The sequence below is a fragment of the Calonectris borealis genome, chromosome W, assembly GCF_964195595.1.
Source record: "Calonectris borealis chromosome W, bCalBor7.hap1.2, whole genome shotgun sequence".
In the NCBI taxonomy this organism is placed as follows: Eukaryota; Metazoa; Chordata; class Aves; order Procellariiformes; family Procellariidae; genus Calonectris; species Calonectris borealis.
The window spans coordinates 55,189,448-55,206,048 of NC_134351.1; the positions used below are offsets into that span (position 1 = coordinate 55,189,448).

The 16,601-nt window shown below is 44.2% G+C and overlaps 1 protein-coding gene and 1 long non-coding RNA gene across 2 annotated transcripts in view; one reads left to right on the forward strand and one right to left on the reverse strand.

The window, feature by feature from the left end:
* The window catches only part of LOC142074860 (uncharacterized), a 602,395-nt gene extending 589,566 nt beyond the window's left edge, over positions 1 to 12,829 (reverse strand). The window contains exon 1 of the long non-coding RNA XR_012670731.1: positions 12,497 to 12,829. This is a non-coding gene — a long non-coding RNA (uncharacterized LOC142074860). The remainder of the gene's footprint in view (positions 1 to 12,496) is intronic.
* LOC142074853 (microtubule-associated protein 1B-like) overlaps positions 1 to 16,601 on the forward strand; it is a 119,537-nt gene that overhangs the window by 58,620 nt on the left and 44,316 nt on the right. The gene's annotated exons all lie outside the window — the stretch shown is intronic.

Genomic DNA, 16,601 nt, shown 5'->3' on the forward strand with positions numbered 1-16,601 from the left:
CCCCTGATCATTTTTGTGGCCCTCCTCTGAACCCGCTCTTTACTCTGTAGATATCTGTTCTTAGACAACACACAGCATTACACCATCGTGTCTGAATCGGGAAAATGTTTTTCTCTTGATTTTTCCAGTGGTTTTCTTCAAGCCATCTTGGAATGGGCCTCCTTTTGTGTGTGCCTGTCCAAGGGCACACTATTAAAGCTTATGAATATCCTCAGGGAGTCTTGCCAAATGCTATAAAATTCCCATTTTTGCAGCTCTAGATTCTGCAGATCTTTTTTGGGGAAACCCTACAGGATTTTTTGAGACTAGCTAGATCAAAATGAAGATGTTGGTTATTGATAAACGATATATACTTAAAAAATTTCAATAAAACTGTCCTTACTCTATCTACTGAATTTACCACACTCCCTTGTTCTCATCTATGTGAGAGCTGAGATTTTTTTCCCCCTGTTATTTGGATTTTCTGCATATCACCTTCTTTTAAAAAACTCCCAAGTTTTCTGGCTCTCATATCCCCCAGTTGTTTTATCTGGGGAAACACAGCATGAAGAGAATTTTCAACAGCTAAGAGCCTCCAGATTTGAGGACTCCTGGAGCATGTTTCCAGGGGCAATCAGTGCACAGAGATAATGGCAAAGCCTGGAACCTGCTGGGGAGAGGAGCCAGAGACATGGAGGGACCACCTTTATAAATGAGAACGTGGGCTGGCTCTCTTTAAAAATCCAAACTGTTCTAGATCCCCTGATTTAAACAGAACCTTTACATCTCTAGGATCTACCCAGTATTGCTCAAGAGCTACCACTTTAGACAAATTATCAGTGTGAATTGTTATGAAATCCCCAGATGGAATATGGATACAACACATTTTTAAATCATACAAAATAAAAATGCTGTACATTTCTTTCTTCAGTGTTTCCACTTTAATTGGAGCCCTCATTTCTCTATGTCCATATCAACACATCAGCTCTTTTAATAATATTCTGCCAACACATCTCTAGATTTCAGTTTTGACACATTTGTAAGTGCATCTTCCTCTCTAATTAGCTTTAAAGTCTTATCTTGGCAATCCATTGCTGGAGGCTGCTTGGTGTCAATTGCCAAAAGTAATTACAAAGATGAAATTTGTTTAAAAAGTTGGTGATCACCATTCTTCCTGCTCGTACCCTAAAGCATCACAACTGGATGTGAGCCAGAGGAATTAATTCTAATCCTTAGCTTAGTGTGAATGAGTCTCTTTGTCGTGGTTTAACCTGGCAGCAGCCACTAATGTTTTAAGCAGCCACTTAAGTTTAAATTTTGTAAATTTCTAGATTTCAGATAGAGAAACAGGGGTTGCCAATGGTAATTTTTTTTTTCACAACATGATGAAATTTGTATGATGAAATCTGCTTTAATTACTCATTTGGTGCCTGAAAATGGTTGATTAGTGATTGGTGGCCTTTCTGTTCAAATCTGCAGTAAAACTGTGATTTGTGGGCTAGGTCACTAGCTGGTGTAAGTCATCATGACTCTGCTGATTTAATTGGTATGCACTAAGTCAACCTAGTTAAAAATATCTCCATATATATTTAAGAATAGTATGGATAGCCTCTATAGACAAGACAATACTGACTGTCAAAAGAGACATCTCATATGGTTTTCAGTGTTCTCGTTTCTCTTTTACAGATGTCTATATTTTCTCAGATTGAAGTCTTGAAGAGTACTTAAAATCAGCCCTGCAGCAATTTTACTTTTGGAAAGTACTAGGTGAAGTTGATCATATGGTAACTCAAGAAGACCAGCCTGTGTGAAGATTGCACTGAAAAACATCACAATATATTCATTCCTAACTAAACACCTTTGTATTTGAATCCATGATTCTTAAAAAAAAAAAAAAATTAAAGTATCTGTGTAGTTAAAAATTAATTAAAAATTTTCTATTGTTTAGTTACAAATATACAAATTGAAAATAAAAACACATGTTGTTCTCAGTGGGGGAGAAAGCGTTAGGAGAATAGATTCATAGCAGCTTACAGATTAATCTCCTAAACAGAGACTGGTCTGTGCGTGTGTTGTGGAAGCAGCATTCCAGTTACAAGGCACCAGGTGGTCACCTATGGTTGATTTAAGAAGCAAACACTGCCACAAATGCTATTAGTAGTGTGTAATGAGATTAACTCCCCATAGTACTTGCAATATCCTTGTTTTTTCGTAAAGGAGCACAGAGCTGATCACCACCTCTTAAACAATAGAGTTTAATCTTTCATTGTTATATGCACATAACTCTCATTGGCATTAATAGGAGTTAAGCATGCACATAAAGGGAAGAATAGACCTTAAAGTTTATGTAATCGTGGTATGCTAAAGGTTTCTAACAATTTCACAAAGGACCAGACCAAAATTGTACAACTACTCCCACTGGGTGACATTAAGTATTTTCAGAGATTTGTATTTTTGAGGCATAAAGGGTGATTAGAGGTTCCTAAATAACAATGAAGATTTAGGAAAAGGTAAGAAGACTTAGCTGCAAGACACAGAACCTGAGGCAGAGCTCATATTTAATCAAATGTATTTCCTTTCCATGACAGGGTGAGCCTTTGCTTTCTTTCATTTTAAGGTAACTAGTTTTGATACATACTTTTGATATGTGGACTTCCTGGGAGTTTGATGAACATTTATCTAGTTAGAGATGACACAGTTCTCCACAGCAGTTCTTGTATGTGTAGGAGGAAACTATTTCACTAGGTGCAAATTCTGTGCCCTCCTGTAAAAGCTTGTGGCTGTGTGAGCAGAAAGTATCCTCCCATTATGGGGCAGCAAGAGTAGTCCTCTGCTCCTCAGCTCAGAGGCTGTCTGAACTATTTCTAGGGGCATCTGCTTCTTCCTAGGGCGAAGACTGGGAGTAAGAAAGGATATGAGAAATGATAACTCAAACACTTGAAGATGAAAGTAGTTTTTTTCAGAACTAGATCTGTTCCTCACTTTTTCCATACTGAAGTTGGTGCAGGGAGAGTGCACAGGGTCAGAAAAGAAAAAAAAAATAGATCCAAGCTGGACTCTTGACTGGCCTCTGGAGTCTGCCCACTTTTATCATATAGATGGCCAGCTTTTGCCTTCACATGTGCTGGTTCATTGATTTCTGATTTCTAAGCCCTTTGACTTCTGATAGCAGGTATTTTTTTCTTGTAGTGTATCAGTGGATATGAGCTACCGCTATTTGTTGTTCATACATTGCTTTTTGATACTACAGTTTCCACCACTGATTAGAGTAATTGCTTTGTAAAATTTTAGAGTTTAGGTATTAAAAGGTATTGACTTTTCAAGATAATGTTTGGATATGGGTTTGTATTTCCTGAAGATACTTGCTGGTTTTTTCCCTCTCTACTTGTTTTTGATATTCTAATTACAGGATAGCATTGACTTTTTCAGTCTTATAATATAGTCCAATTGATTGTACTTAAGCACATTGTATGAAAATTTAAGGGCAAAGACTGGAGGGACTACTTTATGGCTTGTTTTAATTCCAGAAACATTCACTTTGTGCTGAAACATCTAGCTGGCAGATGCGCCTTCTCATTTTCTTCTTTATAAAACCTGAAATTAATTAATAGTACTTGCCTGCATTGTATGCAGAGGCAATTGATTTCATATTACATTTGCAATTTGTATAAAACCACCACGGTGGAGAATTGCACACATCCAGTAAAGAATCAGAAGATGAAGGTGTTTTGAGGCTTTCAAGTGAGTCTCTCTCCTGGCAGAGCAAGATCTCTTGCCTTCAGGTGGAACAGTTGCTCTGCTCTTTCAGACCAGGAAAGCTTTTGCTGCTAGAATAGGACAGTGAATTCAAGTTCAGAAATTGATTAGTAACACTGTTTATCTTCATGACTATATATAAAGCAAAATAAAAGCTTTGGACAAGTTCTCTCATGGAGCTGGGAATCTGGATGGTTGCCAGGGGAAAAGCTTAAACCCAATTCTCATTAAAGGCTTACAAACAGAGCATCTTGTTAGGTTTTGCAGTGGTTGCGTAGACTCAGGGATATTCCACAGCTGGTAAATTAGTTGATAGCAAGAATATGTTTGACAGAATGAGAAGTTTCTAAAGCAGACAAAAGTAAACCCAAGTATTCAAAAATATAACTTTTCCACTGTAACACAGCTATTATAATTGTGTGATTTGTTCAGGAAACAGGAATAAAGCTGTGATGTTACTGGTGAAAGAACTTCACAAAACCAGAAAGTCCTTTCAAAGAGCACCATTAAGTAAATTATGTTTAAGGGGGTACTTTGGCAAACAACCTGAAATTTTTATTGTACTTAATAAATGTTACAGTACAAGTATCAGGGGTAGGTTATAAACTGTGGGTTTTTTCCCAAGAAAATTTACTGATTGCCAGACTGTAGGAAGATTCAACCATAAATAATTTTATATACTGCAAAGTTCAGTGTCTAATCTGGAGTGCAAGGCTCGCTGCAGCAACCCTTAATGCTTGTGAACAGATCTGTCATTCATTATTCATGGGCTACCAAGCCAAAGACATTCTCTGAATTGAACTAGGAGGAAGGATAGAAATTGTATATAAACTGAGAAACTTTGATTTTGTAATAAATACATGTCAAAGAAAATCTGCTTGAGGGAAAGAATGGATTCCCCATGTGTGAAACCCCTATAGGTTGTATTGTCTTGTCTGACTTTCAATGGAGATGGTAGATGAACTTAAAACTAAGTTGCATTTGCAGTAATGACTCCAAGACCAGAAATATCCCCCAGAGGATTTTAATCGGAGCTTTGGCTTTGGCTTCGGCTTCAGCTTCAGCTGCCATAGTGATGAAAGCCCATTAGTAAGTAGGCTGTGGCAATTTCGAAACGTTAACAGAGACTTTCTGAAATTATCAGAGACCTCTCCCTGAAGGGAGGGAGTAAAAGACTAAAAATGTATTCAGGTAGAGATGTCTGGGAAAAGGAAAGGCAGACTTCTTAAATTATTTTTTCCTGAAATATTCATTTCAGTATTTATCCCTTTGCTGCACATTTTGCATTTATATGCTTTTCCCTGATGCTACTGTGCTCCATTTTCCATATGAAGGTAGGAGTTGCAGTGACATGCAAGGAAGCATCTGCACAGAGTGCTGCAGGGAAAAGGAAAGATTCTGAAGAAACTTCCCTGCCCTGGCAGTTGAAGGTGAGGGCAGAATGGCACAGCCGGGCACTGCAGCACAGGGAGGTAAATGGGAAGGATGTTAAAAAGAGGTTTTAGCAATGACAACATTAGAAGAGAGATAAAGTACATTTAACAAATTTTTTTTTTTTTAAATGCAGGAAGGATCTTAGCTTCTTGCTTAAATTCCATTAAGGAAAAGAATAATGCTGACATTTCCTGTCTTGTTTTCAACAGCAGATATTTATAATCTGAGAATCTTTTCCAGTCCTCATTGAGCTCAGTGGCAATTTTCCTATGGAGTTCACTTGGATTTGAGTTAGACACTATGTTATTTAATGCAGATTGGCACATTCATGCTTTGTTATCAGAAGTCGTTAAAATAAATCTGATGTTTCTTTTCCATAAAAAGCAGCCCTTGGAAAAAGTCCCAAGCACTTTTCCTTTGATGCACAAATTTGCTTAGCATCTTTAACAGCCTGGTAAATGGTTTTCCTTGTAATATTGTGAATATACCAGGCACTTGATATAACAAAAGAACACTTACACTTCTAACCAGTCCTGTGAATTCTTTACCCTTCTTCACTGGGTAAAAAACTGGCTGGACGGCCGAGACCAGAGAGTTGTGGTGAATGGAGTTAAATCCAGTTGGCGGCCGGTCACGAGCGGTGTTCCCCAGGGCTCAGTACTGGGGCCGGTCCTGTTCAATATCTTTATCAATGATCTGGACGAGGGGATCGAGTGCTCCCTCAGTAAGTTTGCAGATGACACCAAGTTGGGCGGGAGTGTTGATCTGCTCGAGGGTAGGAAGGCTCTGCAGAGGGACCTGGACAGGCTGGATCGATGGGCCAAGGCCAACTGTATGAGGTTCAACAAGGCCAAGTGCCGGGTCCTGCACTTGGGTCACAACAACCCCAGGCAACGCTACAGGCTTGGGGAAGAGTGGCTGGAAAGCTGCCGAGAGGAAAAGGACCTGGGGGTGCTGGCTGACAGCCGGCTGAACATGAGGCGGCAGTGTGCCCAGGTGGCCAAGAAGGCCAACGGCATCCTGGCCTGTATCAGAAATAGTGTGGCCAGCAGGACTAGGGAGGTGATTGTGCCCCTGTACTTGGCACTGCTGAGGCCGCACCTTGAATCCTGTGTTCAGTTCTGGGCCCCTCACTCCAAGAAGGACATGGAGGTGCTGGAGTGTGTCCAGAGGAGGGCAACGAAGCTGGTGAAGGGCCTGGAGCACAAGTCTGATGAGGAGCGGCTGAGGGAACTGGGGTTGTTTAGCCTGGAGAAGAGGAGGCTGAGGGGAGACCTCATCGCGCTCTACAACTACCTGAAAGGAGGTTGTAGTGAGGTGGGTGTTGGTCTCTTCTCCCAAGTAACTAGCGATAGGACGAGAGGAAATGGCCTCAAGTTGCGCCAAGGGAGGTTTAGTTTGGACATTAGGAGAAATTTCTTTACTGAAAGAGTGGTCAGGCCTTGGAACAGGCTGCCTGGGGAAGTGGTGGAGTCACCATCCCTGGAGGTATTTAAAAGACGTGTAGATGAGGCCCTTAGGGACATGGTGTAGTGGGCATGGTGGTGTTGAGTTGATGGTTGGACTCGATGATCTTAGAGGTCTTTTCCAACCTTAATGATTCTATGATTCTATAATTATGGTATATGATGCTGTTCTGTAAACACTGGAATGTGAAGTAATGAGCCACAGAGGTATTGAGAAAGAAGTAGTATTTTTTCCAAAGAAGATTGTGTTTGGCTATTTGACAGTTAACACCAAGTTGGGATGTGAAAGAGAGATTCCTTTTCTGAATAACTGAGCAAAGTTAAAATATCACATTGTTGGGACTATTGCAAAGAAATTATACTGGGAAATGGACTGCTCTGCTCGGTGTTATTTTAGTTTCTGGGTCCGAGATGTTTTTTGGTGGTAAAAGAAGAAATTTCCTTCTTTCTAGACAGAGAAGATTGTTTCTGGAAGAGGTTGATCATAGAATCATAGAATCATTTAGGTTGGAAAAGACCCTTAAGATCACCGGATCCAACCGCAAACCTAACACTGCCAAGTCCACCACTAAACCATGTCCCTAAGCACCACATCTACACATCTTTTAAATACCTTCAGGGATGGTGACTCAACCACTGCCCTGGGCAGCTTGTTCCAAGGCTTGATAACCCTTTCAGTGAAGAAATTTTTCCTAATATCCAATCTAAACCTCCCCTGGCACAACTTGAGGCCTTTTCCTCTCGTCCTATCACTTGCTACTTGGGAGAAGAGACCGACACCCACCTCGCTACAACCTCCTTTCAGGTAGTTGTAGAGAGCGATAAGGTCTCCCCTCAGCCTCCTTTTCTCCAGGGTTGCCCCGACCCAGGTGCAGGACCTTGCCCTTGGCCTTGTTGAACCTCATGAGGTTCACACGGGCCCGTTTCTCAAGCTTGTGTAGGTCCCTCTGGATGGCATCCTGTCCCTCAGGCGTGTCAACCGCACCACTTAGCTTGGTGTCGTCTGAAAACTTGCTGAGGGTGCACTCTATCCCACTGTCTATGTCGTTGATGAAGATATTGAACAGGACTGGTCCCAATACGGACCCCTGAGGGACACCACTTGTCACTGATCTCCATCTGGACATTGAGCCGTTGACCACTACCCTCTGGATGCAATCATCCAACCAATTCCTCACCCACCAGACAGTCCACCCATCAAATCCATACCTCTCCAGTTTAGAGAGAAGGATGTTGTGGGGGACCGTGTCAAAGGCCTCACAGAGGTCCAGATAGACAACATCTGTAGCCCTTCCCTTGTCCACTGATGTAGTCACTCCATCATAGAAGGCCACTAGGTTGGTCAGGCAGGACTTGCCCTTGGTGAAGCCATGCTGGCTGTCTCGAACCACCTCCCTGTCCTCCATGTGCCTCAGCATAGCTTCCAGGAGGATCTGTTCCATGATCTTCCCAGGCACAGAGGTGAGACTGACTGGCCTCTAGTTCCCTAGGTCTTCCTTTTTTCCCTTTTTAAAAATGGGGGTTCTGTTTCCCCTTTTCCAGTCAGTGGGAACTTCACCGGACTGCCACGACTTCTCAAATATGATGGATAGTGGCTTAGCAACTTCATCTGCCAGTTCCCTCAGGACCCGCGGATGGATCTCATTGGGTCCCATGGACTCGTGCACCTTCAGGTTCCTTAGATGGTCTCGAACCTGATCTTCTCCTACAGTGGGTGGCTCCTCATTCTCCCGGACAAATTCTGTCCCGGACAAATTTCTCACTAACTCCAGTGGGTGCTGGTTTCTGTTTTCTGTTGCCATTTGTAGCTAGAGTTTCAAGGTCTGGAGTGATAAAATTATTATTTCTTAAATAATATAGATATCTTAATAGGCAGGCATGTGGCTTATGGAATTTCAGCCGTGGAAAGTAAAGGTGACTTAGGGAGTCCTTCCATAAAAAATAATCCATTATGCATAGCTTTTTAAGTATTCAGTATTTTCTAATGCACAGCATAGTGATGTACCTAGCAGAACGAAAAGGATTATGTAGCTAAAGCACTCTGCTTGGCTTCTAAAGATTCAGGGTTCTCTTTCTGTATGACCTCGGAAATTGTTTACTTATCTCTATTTTATGGGGTTAAAATCCTTTCACACCTATCAGATGTGTTCTAAAGATAAAATTCATTGTGAAAGTAGTTGTTCAGAGATCAGAGTGTCTCTAGAATTCTAATCTACAAAACCAATATGTTGAAATATTCCTAAACAAGATTAAAATATGCATTTCAGGAAGCTACTCTGAACTGTGAATATTTTGGAGGAAGATCCTAAGTTTTGTTTATATGGAGCATTAATAAGTGCTACCTATTGTCTTGAAAATAGTGGAAAAGACTATGCAGTTTATATAAAAAGGCTTTAAGGGCAAAACAATTGAAGAATAAGACATAAAGATGCATATGAAGATTTCCATGTTGGTGAGTGCTGCAGTCTTTTAGCTGTCTCTGAAACCTCTCATTTCAAGGTTGGAAGGGTGATTCCTGAGGGAGATGGTGACTTAAGGTAAATGAATTGTTAGTGAAAGCCCATGTCAGACACTTGGGATGGGCTGGACTGTTGGCTTTTCAAAGCCATACTGACTACAGCCATGCTATTGAACAAGGCAGTTCTCGTGACTAGGGACATTGCATGGCCCTCTGGTAAACAGCCATCACTCCTCTCTCTCTGCCCAGATATGAAATCGCCCTGATCTCTAAACACTCCTTTTTTTTTAACTTCCTATAATTACAAGAGATCATTTCTTGGAGTAGGGTCACAAAGCCGCACTCACCTGTTTGAAAAGCGTAATTCCAGCTGTGCCAGTTCGGATTTACATCCTTTGCTTGCCATCCTCTCACTGAATTTACAATGCTGCCAAATAGTGGCAGACAAGGCTTCCGGGATTTGAGCTTTATCCACCATGTGGATTGTGAATGACCCAGGTCAATGAAAGAATAGAAGTGGCAGAGTTCAGAGACAAGCCATGCCTGACTACAGCAACAATTAGGCATCAAACGAGAAAGCAAAGACTGCTGCCAGAAACCCGCTATCTCTGCAACAACTGGTTGGGATATTGGGTAGTTCCCCCAGAAATATGAAATCTTAGGTATTGGGAATAATTGGTTATCCTAGGATGATAAGGAATGTTTGGTTTCCTAATCAAAGAAGTATTCCAGTAATTAAAGACAGTCACACACCCACTGAGCAACCTCTTTGTCTTCAATTGCTCCTTAAAATACTTAAATGTTCTTTGCCAAAAATATTGATTAAAAAAAAATGACAAAAGAAAAGCCGCTTTCTTCAGGAAGAGGCTTGTCTTTTTGCCTGTTGGTAGCAAATTTTAATGCTAGATAGCAATAACTTGCAGCTGAACTCATTGAAGAGATTGGTACTGTTGACTGACTACTGGATATATTTTTCCTTAAGCAAAGTCAAGGGTGAACCCATTTATCAGGAGCATTGTATTCCACTACTGTTGCAAGTACAGTATATAAACAGGAGGTGTATTCTTGTTCTCTTTGACTCTGATTTTACTGAGGTCTTCAGCAATCTTGGTTTTAAATTTCACTGCTGTCCAGACTCTCAGTGAAATCAATAATGAAATCCCTAAGGGACTTGGTTTAGTTTCTGTGGCATATCCCCTTTTTGTGAGATAAACCTATTTTAGTAGGCATTAAAAATATAATATATAAACTTTTATTGTTGTTGTGCTTTAGACTGATTTGCTTCAATTTTTTTTTCAAGAGTACTTTTTGTAGTACTACTTTGTTCAGAAGAGATTTTTAGTGCTTCAGCAGTCATTCATAGAGACCTGAAATTGTAAACCATGAAGAATTATGTGAAAAATACTGTTTCTGAAGGTGAGGAATGGAAGTTGAGGGTAGTAATTTGCCCCTGACAATAACAGATGGGAGTGAAAGGCCAGCAGTTTGCTTCCACTTGATAAATGGCTGTAGTTTCACAGCAAATTAGATGTCACATTGTCGTGGTTTAACCCCAGCCAGCAAAAATAAACGCCACGCAGCCGCTCGATCACCCCCCCCCCCCCCCGGTGGGATGGGGGAGAGAATCAGGAGGGCACAAGTAAGAAAGCTCCCGGGTTGAGATAAAAACAGTTTAATAATTGCCACCTGGCAGTCGGTTCCAGGTGTACTGGACGCCCCTCCAAGTGAAAGCAAACTGTGGCCTGCACTCTGCCGCCAAAGGGATGGAGAAGGCGGCATTAGTGATGTCACTTGTGGCGTACCACTTGGCTGCCTTTGACTCCAGTTCGTATTGAAGTTCCAGCATGTCCGGCACGGCAGCACTCAGTGGCAGCGTGACTTCGTTCAGGCCACAGTAGTCTACTGTTAGCCTCCACTCTCCATTGGACTTTCGCACTGGCCATATGGGACTGTTGAAGGGTGAGCGAGTCTTGCTGATCACTCCTTGGCTCTCCAGTCGATGAATCAGCTCATGGATGGGAATCAGGGAGTCTCGGTTGGTGCGGTATTGCCGCCGGTGCACTGTTGTGGTAGCAATTGGTACCTGTTGTTCTTGGACCTTCAACAACCCCACAACAGAAGGATCCTCTGAGAGACCGGGCAAGGTGGACAGCTGTTTAATTTCCTCCGTCTCCAGGGCAGCTATACCAAAAGCCCACCGGTACCCTTTTGGGTCCTGGAAATACCCTCTCCTGAGGTAGTCTATGCCAAGGATGGACGGAGCCTCTGGGCCAGTCACAATGGGGTGCTTCTGCCACTCGTTCCCGGTTAGACTTACTTCGGCCTCCAATACAGTTAACTCTTGGGATCCCCCTGTCCCTCCAGAAATACAGATGGGTTCTGCCCCTTTATACCTGGATGGCATCAGGGTACACTGCGCACCGGTGTCTACGAGAGCCTTATACTCCTGTGGGTCTGATGTGCCAGGCCATCGAATCCACACAGTCCAGTAAACCCGGTTGTCCCTTTCCTCCACCTGGCCGGAGGCAGGGCCCCTCTAGTCCTGGTCATCATATTCGCTATCCACTTCTTGTAAGTATGAGTCAGAAGTCCCTTTATTAAGGTCAGAAGTGGAATCAGCCCTTCTACTCTGTCTGGGGAACTCACTGGAGACTGGAGCAGCAGTTTTCCTGGAAGAACCCCCTTTTGTGGTTGTTTTCCCTTGCAACTCGTGTACCCGTGCCTGTAGGACTGAGGTAGGTTTTCCATCCCACTTCCTCATGTCCTCTCCATGGTCACACAGGTAAAACCACAGGGTGCCCCGGGGTGTGTACCCACGATGTCTCCTCTCTTGAGCAGAGGGACGCTTGCTCCTAATGGCTGAGACGCTGGCCCGTGCAGGTGGGGAGCAGGACATATCCTCTTTGAGTTGCTGGACCTCCTGAGACAGTTTCTCCACAGCAGAGACACAGGCCCGTAGGGAGGAAGAGAGACTTTCTTCATATTGCCGGAGTTGGCCAGCCAGTTCATCCAGTGTTTGTTCCTCTCCATCTCTCCAGGTCATTACTGCCAATGAGTTTGCATGTGACGCTGGTGCGCTCCGTACAAACTTCCGCCACATGGGTCGGGTGCATTTGACTTCATCTGGGTCTTTGCCAGGTGCCCACCAAACCGCTCTATCACTCCCATCCTCAGTGGGACAGGGGGAGAAAATAAGATGAAAAAAAATCATGGGTTGAGATAAACGAAGTTTAATAAAGAAAAGCAAAGGCTGCGTGCGGAAGCAAAGGAAAACAAAAAGATTTATTCTCTACTTCCCATCTGTCATGGTTTAACCCCAGCCAGCAACTAAGCCCCACACAGCCGCTCGCTCACTCCCCCCACAATGGGATGGGGGAGAGAATCGGAAGAGTAAAAGTGAGACAACTCGTGGGTTGAGATAAAGACAGTTTAATAGGGAAAGCAAAAGCCGCACATACAAGCAAAGCAAAACAAGGAATTCATTCACTCCTTCCCATCGGCAGGCAGGCGTTCAGCCATCTCCAGGAAAGCAGGGCTCCATCACGCGTAACGGTTACTTGGGAAGACAAACGCCATCACTCTGAACATTCCCCCTCCTTCCTTTTCCCCAGCTTTATATGCTGAGCATGACGTCATATGGTATGGAATACCCCGTTGGCCAGCTGGGCCAGCTGTCCTGGCTATGCTCCCTCCCAGCCTCTGAAGAGTCCTTGACTAGCAGGGTACTTAGCAACAACTAAAACATCAGTGTGTTATCAACATTCTTCTCATACTAAATCCAAAACACAGCACTATACAAACTACTAGGAAGAAAATTAACTCTATCCCAGCTGAAACCAGGACACCATCAGCAGGCGATGTCCAGCCACTTCCTGGGAAGTAGGGCCTCAGTACGCGTAGCGGTTGCTCTGGAAGACAAACGCCTTAATAACGAATGCCCCCCCCGCCCCTTTCTCTTAGTTTTTATTGCTGAGCATGACGTCATATGGTATGGAATATCCCTTTGGTCACTTTGGGTCAGCTGTCCTGGCTCTGTCCCCTCCCAACCTCTTGCCCACCCCCAGCCTACTGGCCTTTGGGGGTGGGGGGGTTGGAGAGACAGCCTCCATGCTGTGGGAGCACTGCTCAGCAGTAGCCAACACATTGGTGCGTTATCAACACCCTTCTAGCTACAACTACAAAGCACAGCACTACCAGGGCTGCTATGGGGAAAGTTAACTCCATCCCAGCCAGGCCCAATACAGGGTTATTGCACTATTGTTTGCTTTAAATGGATGATGTGCAAGGTATATGATAACCTTCCAATAACCTTCATCAGGCATGGTACCTCTGAAACAGATGTAGTTGAGACGTTTCTTGATCAGTTATTGCTTTCCAGCATAGTGGCTGACAAACCCTGGTACTGTCTTTCAGATTCTTAGCAGCTCAAAGACTGTGCCCCATCTGACATCTTGTTCAGTGGTAAAGATCTTTGTTGTGTGCCTCCGGCTATTTATTACTTCCATTTTTGCTAAAGGCAAATTTTCTTCTACCAAATTAATTAAATGTAAAAGAGTGCCTGACTTGCCCATGCCTTGACCTTTAGTGCATGGATGCATAGAAACGGAGTGTAAAATCCCTCCTCTTCTTCTCCCACCTCTCTTCCAAGCCCCCTATATACTCACATATATGAAATCCTTAGCTGGTAATATTTTTCAGTCATCCAGCTCTTGCTTAGCATGGATGTAAAGGCAGTGGGAACTAAAGCTTTTAAGATGTGACTATGTGTGGATACCAATAAACAGGGTATTGTCCTGAGTAGGAATTAAAATGCACCAGGCCTTTCCTGCCATGTATACCCAGAAACGTCGAGGAAAATGGTTGCACATTCCTGCTTCTCAAACACAACGTTGCCCAGTTGGGAAAAATGTCTTCCTCAGTGACTGTATTTGTCTGTTAAAAATGTCTTATCAGAGTTGAAGAAAGAACTCTAGGAATGGGTGTTTTATGGTTCATTTAGAAAGATTTTTATCCCCTCAGTGTCCAGAAATTCTTCCACAAGACACAGGCAGCTAGGGGGCTCTGGGCATTGGAGCTATTTGCAAGTGCAGAGCGATGAACGTTTCCAGCTGCAGAATTCACTGTCTATTCATGGCTTGTGGGAAGTTTCCTTATAAAGCCTTGGAAGCTGTACCATCTGCTGATGCCACCCAGCAGGTGACTGGCATAACACGGCAGTCATGTCTTCTGAAAGAGAAACGATACTTTAAAGTTCTTTACAATGAAAAAGAAAAGATGCTTAAAGTTGCAAAAGGGTTATGTTTGAATGTCAGCTCAGGTGCGAAACAGTCATCATCTTGTTGGGGAATTTTTATGAGCAGGAAGAGTCATAGACATATTAGGGTCTCCCACCCCTGCAAATGACAAATGTGGTAGCCCAAGCTTGCTTCCAATCACACGGACTAATCGGCACCGAAAGTGAATTGACTTCAAGAGCACATCATAGCTCAGGTCTCCATTCCTGCTCTCATAGATTTAGGTTTTTTGTAAGCAAACATGATGCCAGGAGGAGCTGTGCTTCAGTCCCAACCACTTCCGAAGCAGCTCGAACCCCTTCATATGCTGCCAATATCTCCTTCTCAGTTGGAGTGTAGCGGGCCTCGGATCCTCTGTATCCCCGACTCCAGAACCCTAAGGGTCGACCTCGAGTCTCCCCTGGGGCTTTCTGCCAGAGGCTCCAGGTAGGGCCATTCTCCCCGGCTGCGGTGTAGAGCACATTCTTCACATCTTGTCCTGCCCGGACTGGCCCAAGGGCTACTGCATGAACTATCTCCCGTTTCATTTGTTCAAAGGCTTGTTGTTGCTCAGGGCCCCATTTGAAGTCGTTCTTCTTCCTGGTCACGTGATAGAGAGGACTTGCGATATGACTGTAATTTGGAATATGCAGTCTCCAAAAGCCCACAATGCCTAAGAAAGCCTGTGTTTCCTTTTTGCTGGTTGGTGGGGACATGGCTGTTATTTTGTTGATCACATCCATTGGGATCTGACGACGTCCATCTTGCCATTTTATTCCTAAAAACTGGACCTCCTGTGCAGGTCCCTTGACCTTACTTTGTTTTATGGCAAAACCGGCCTTCAGAAGGATTTGGACTATTTTCTTCCCTTTCTCAAATACTTCTTCTGCTGTGTTGCCCCACACGATGATGTCATCAATGTATTGCAGGTGTTCTGGAGCCTCACCCTGTTCCAGTGTGGTGTGGATCAGTCCATGGCAAATGGTAGGGCTGTGTTTCCACCCCTGGGGCAGTCGGTTCCAGGTGTACTGGACGCCCCTCCAAGTGAAAGCAAACTGTGGCCTGCACTCTGCCGCCAAAGGGATTGAGAAGGACGCCTTAGCGATGTCACTTGTGGCGTACCACTTGGCTGCCTTTGACTCCAGTTCGTATTGGAGTTCTAGCATGTCCGGCACGGCAGCACTCCGTGGCGGCGTGACTTCATTCAGGCCACGGTAGTCCACTGTTAGTCTCCACTCTCCATTAGACTTTCGCACTGGCCATATGGGACTGTTAAAGGGTGAGCGAGTCTTGCTGATCACTCCTTGGCTCTCCAGTCGACGAATCAGCTCATGGATGGGAATCAGGGTGTCTCGGTTGGTGCGATATTGCCGCCGGTGCAGTGTTGTGGCAGCGATTGGTACCTGCTGTTCTTCAACCTTCAGCAACCCCACAACAGAAGGGTCCTCCGAGAGACCGGGCAAGGTGGACAGCTGTTTAATTTCCTCCGTCTCCAGGGCAGCTATACCAAAAGCCCACCGGTACCCTTTTGGGTCCTGGAAATACCCTCTCCTGAGGTAGTCTATGCCAAGGATGCACGGAGCCTCTGGGCCAGTCACAATGGGGTGCTTCTGCCACTCATTCCCGGTTAGGCTCACTTCGGCCTCCAATACAGTTAACTCTTGGGATCCCCCTGTCCCTCCAGAAATACAAATGGGTTCTGCCCCTTCATAGCTTGATGGCATCAGGGTGCACTGTGCACCGGTGTCTACGAGAGCCTTATACTCCTGTGGGTCTGATGTGCCAGGCCATCGAATCCACACAGTCCAGTAAACCCGGTTGTCCCTTTCCTCCACCTGGCCGGAGGCAGGGCCCCTCTAGTCCTGGTCATAGTATTCGCTACTCACTTCTTGTAAGTACGAATCAGAAGTCCCTTCATTAAGATCGGAAGTGGTATCAGCTCTTCTACTCTGTCTGGGGAACTGCTCACTGGAGACTGGAGCAGCATTTTTCCTGGAAGAACCCCCTTGTGTGATTGTTTTTCCTTGCAACTCACGTACCCGTCCCTCTAGGGCTGAGGTAGATTTTCCATCCCACTTCCTCATGTCCTCTCTGTGGTCACGCAGGTAAAAAACCACAGGGTGGCCCATATTTTGTACCCTCCATATCCTCTCTGTTGAGCAGAGGGACGCTTGCTCCTAATGGCTGAGACACTGGCTCGTGCAGGTGGGGAGCAGGACATATCCTCTTTGAGTT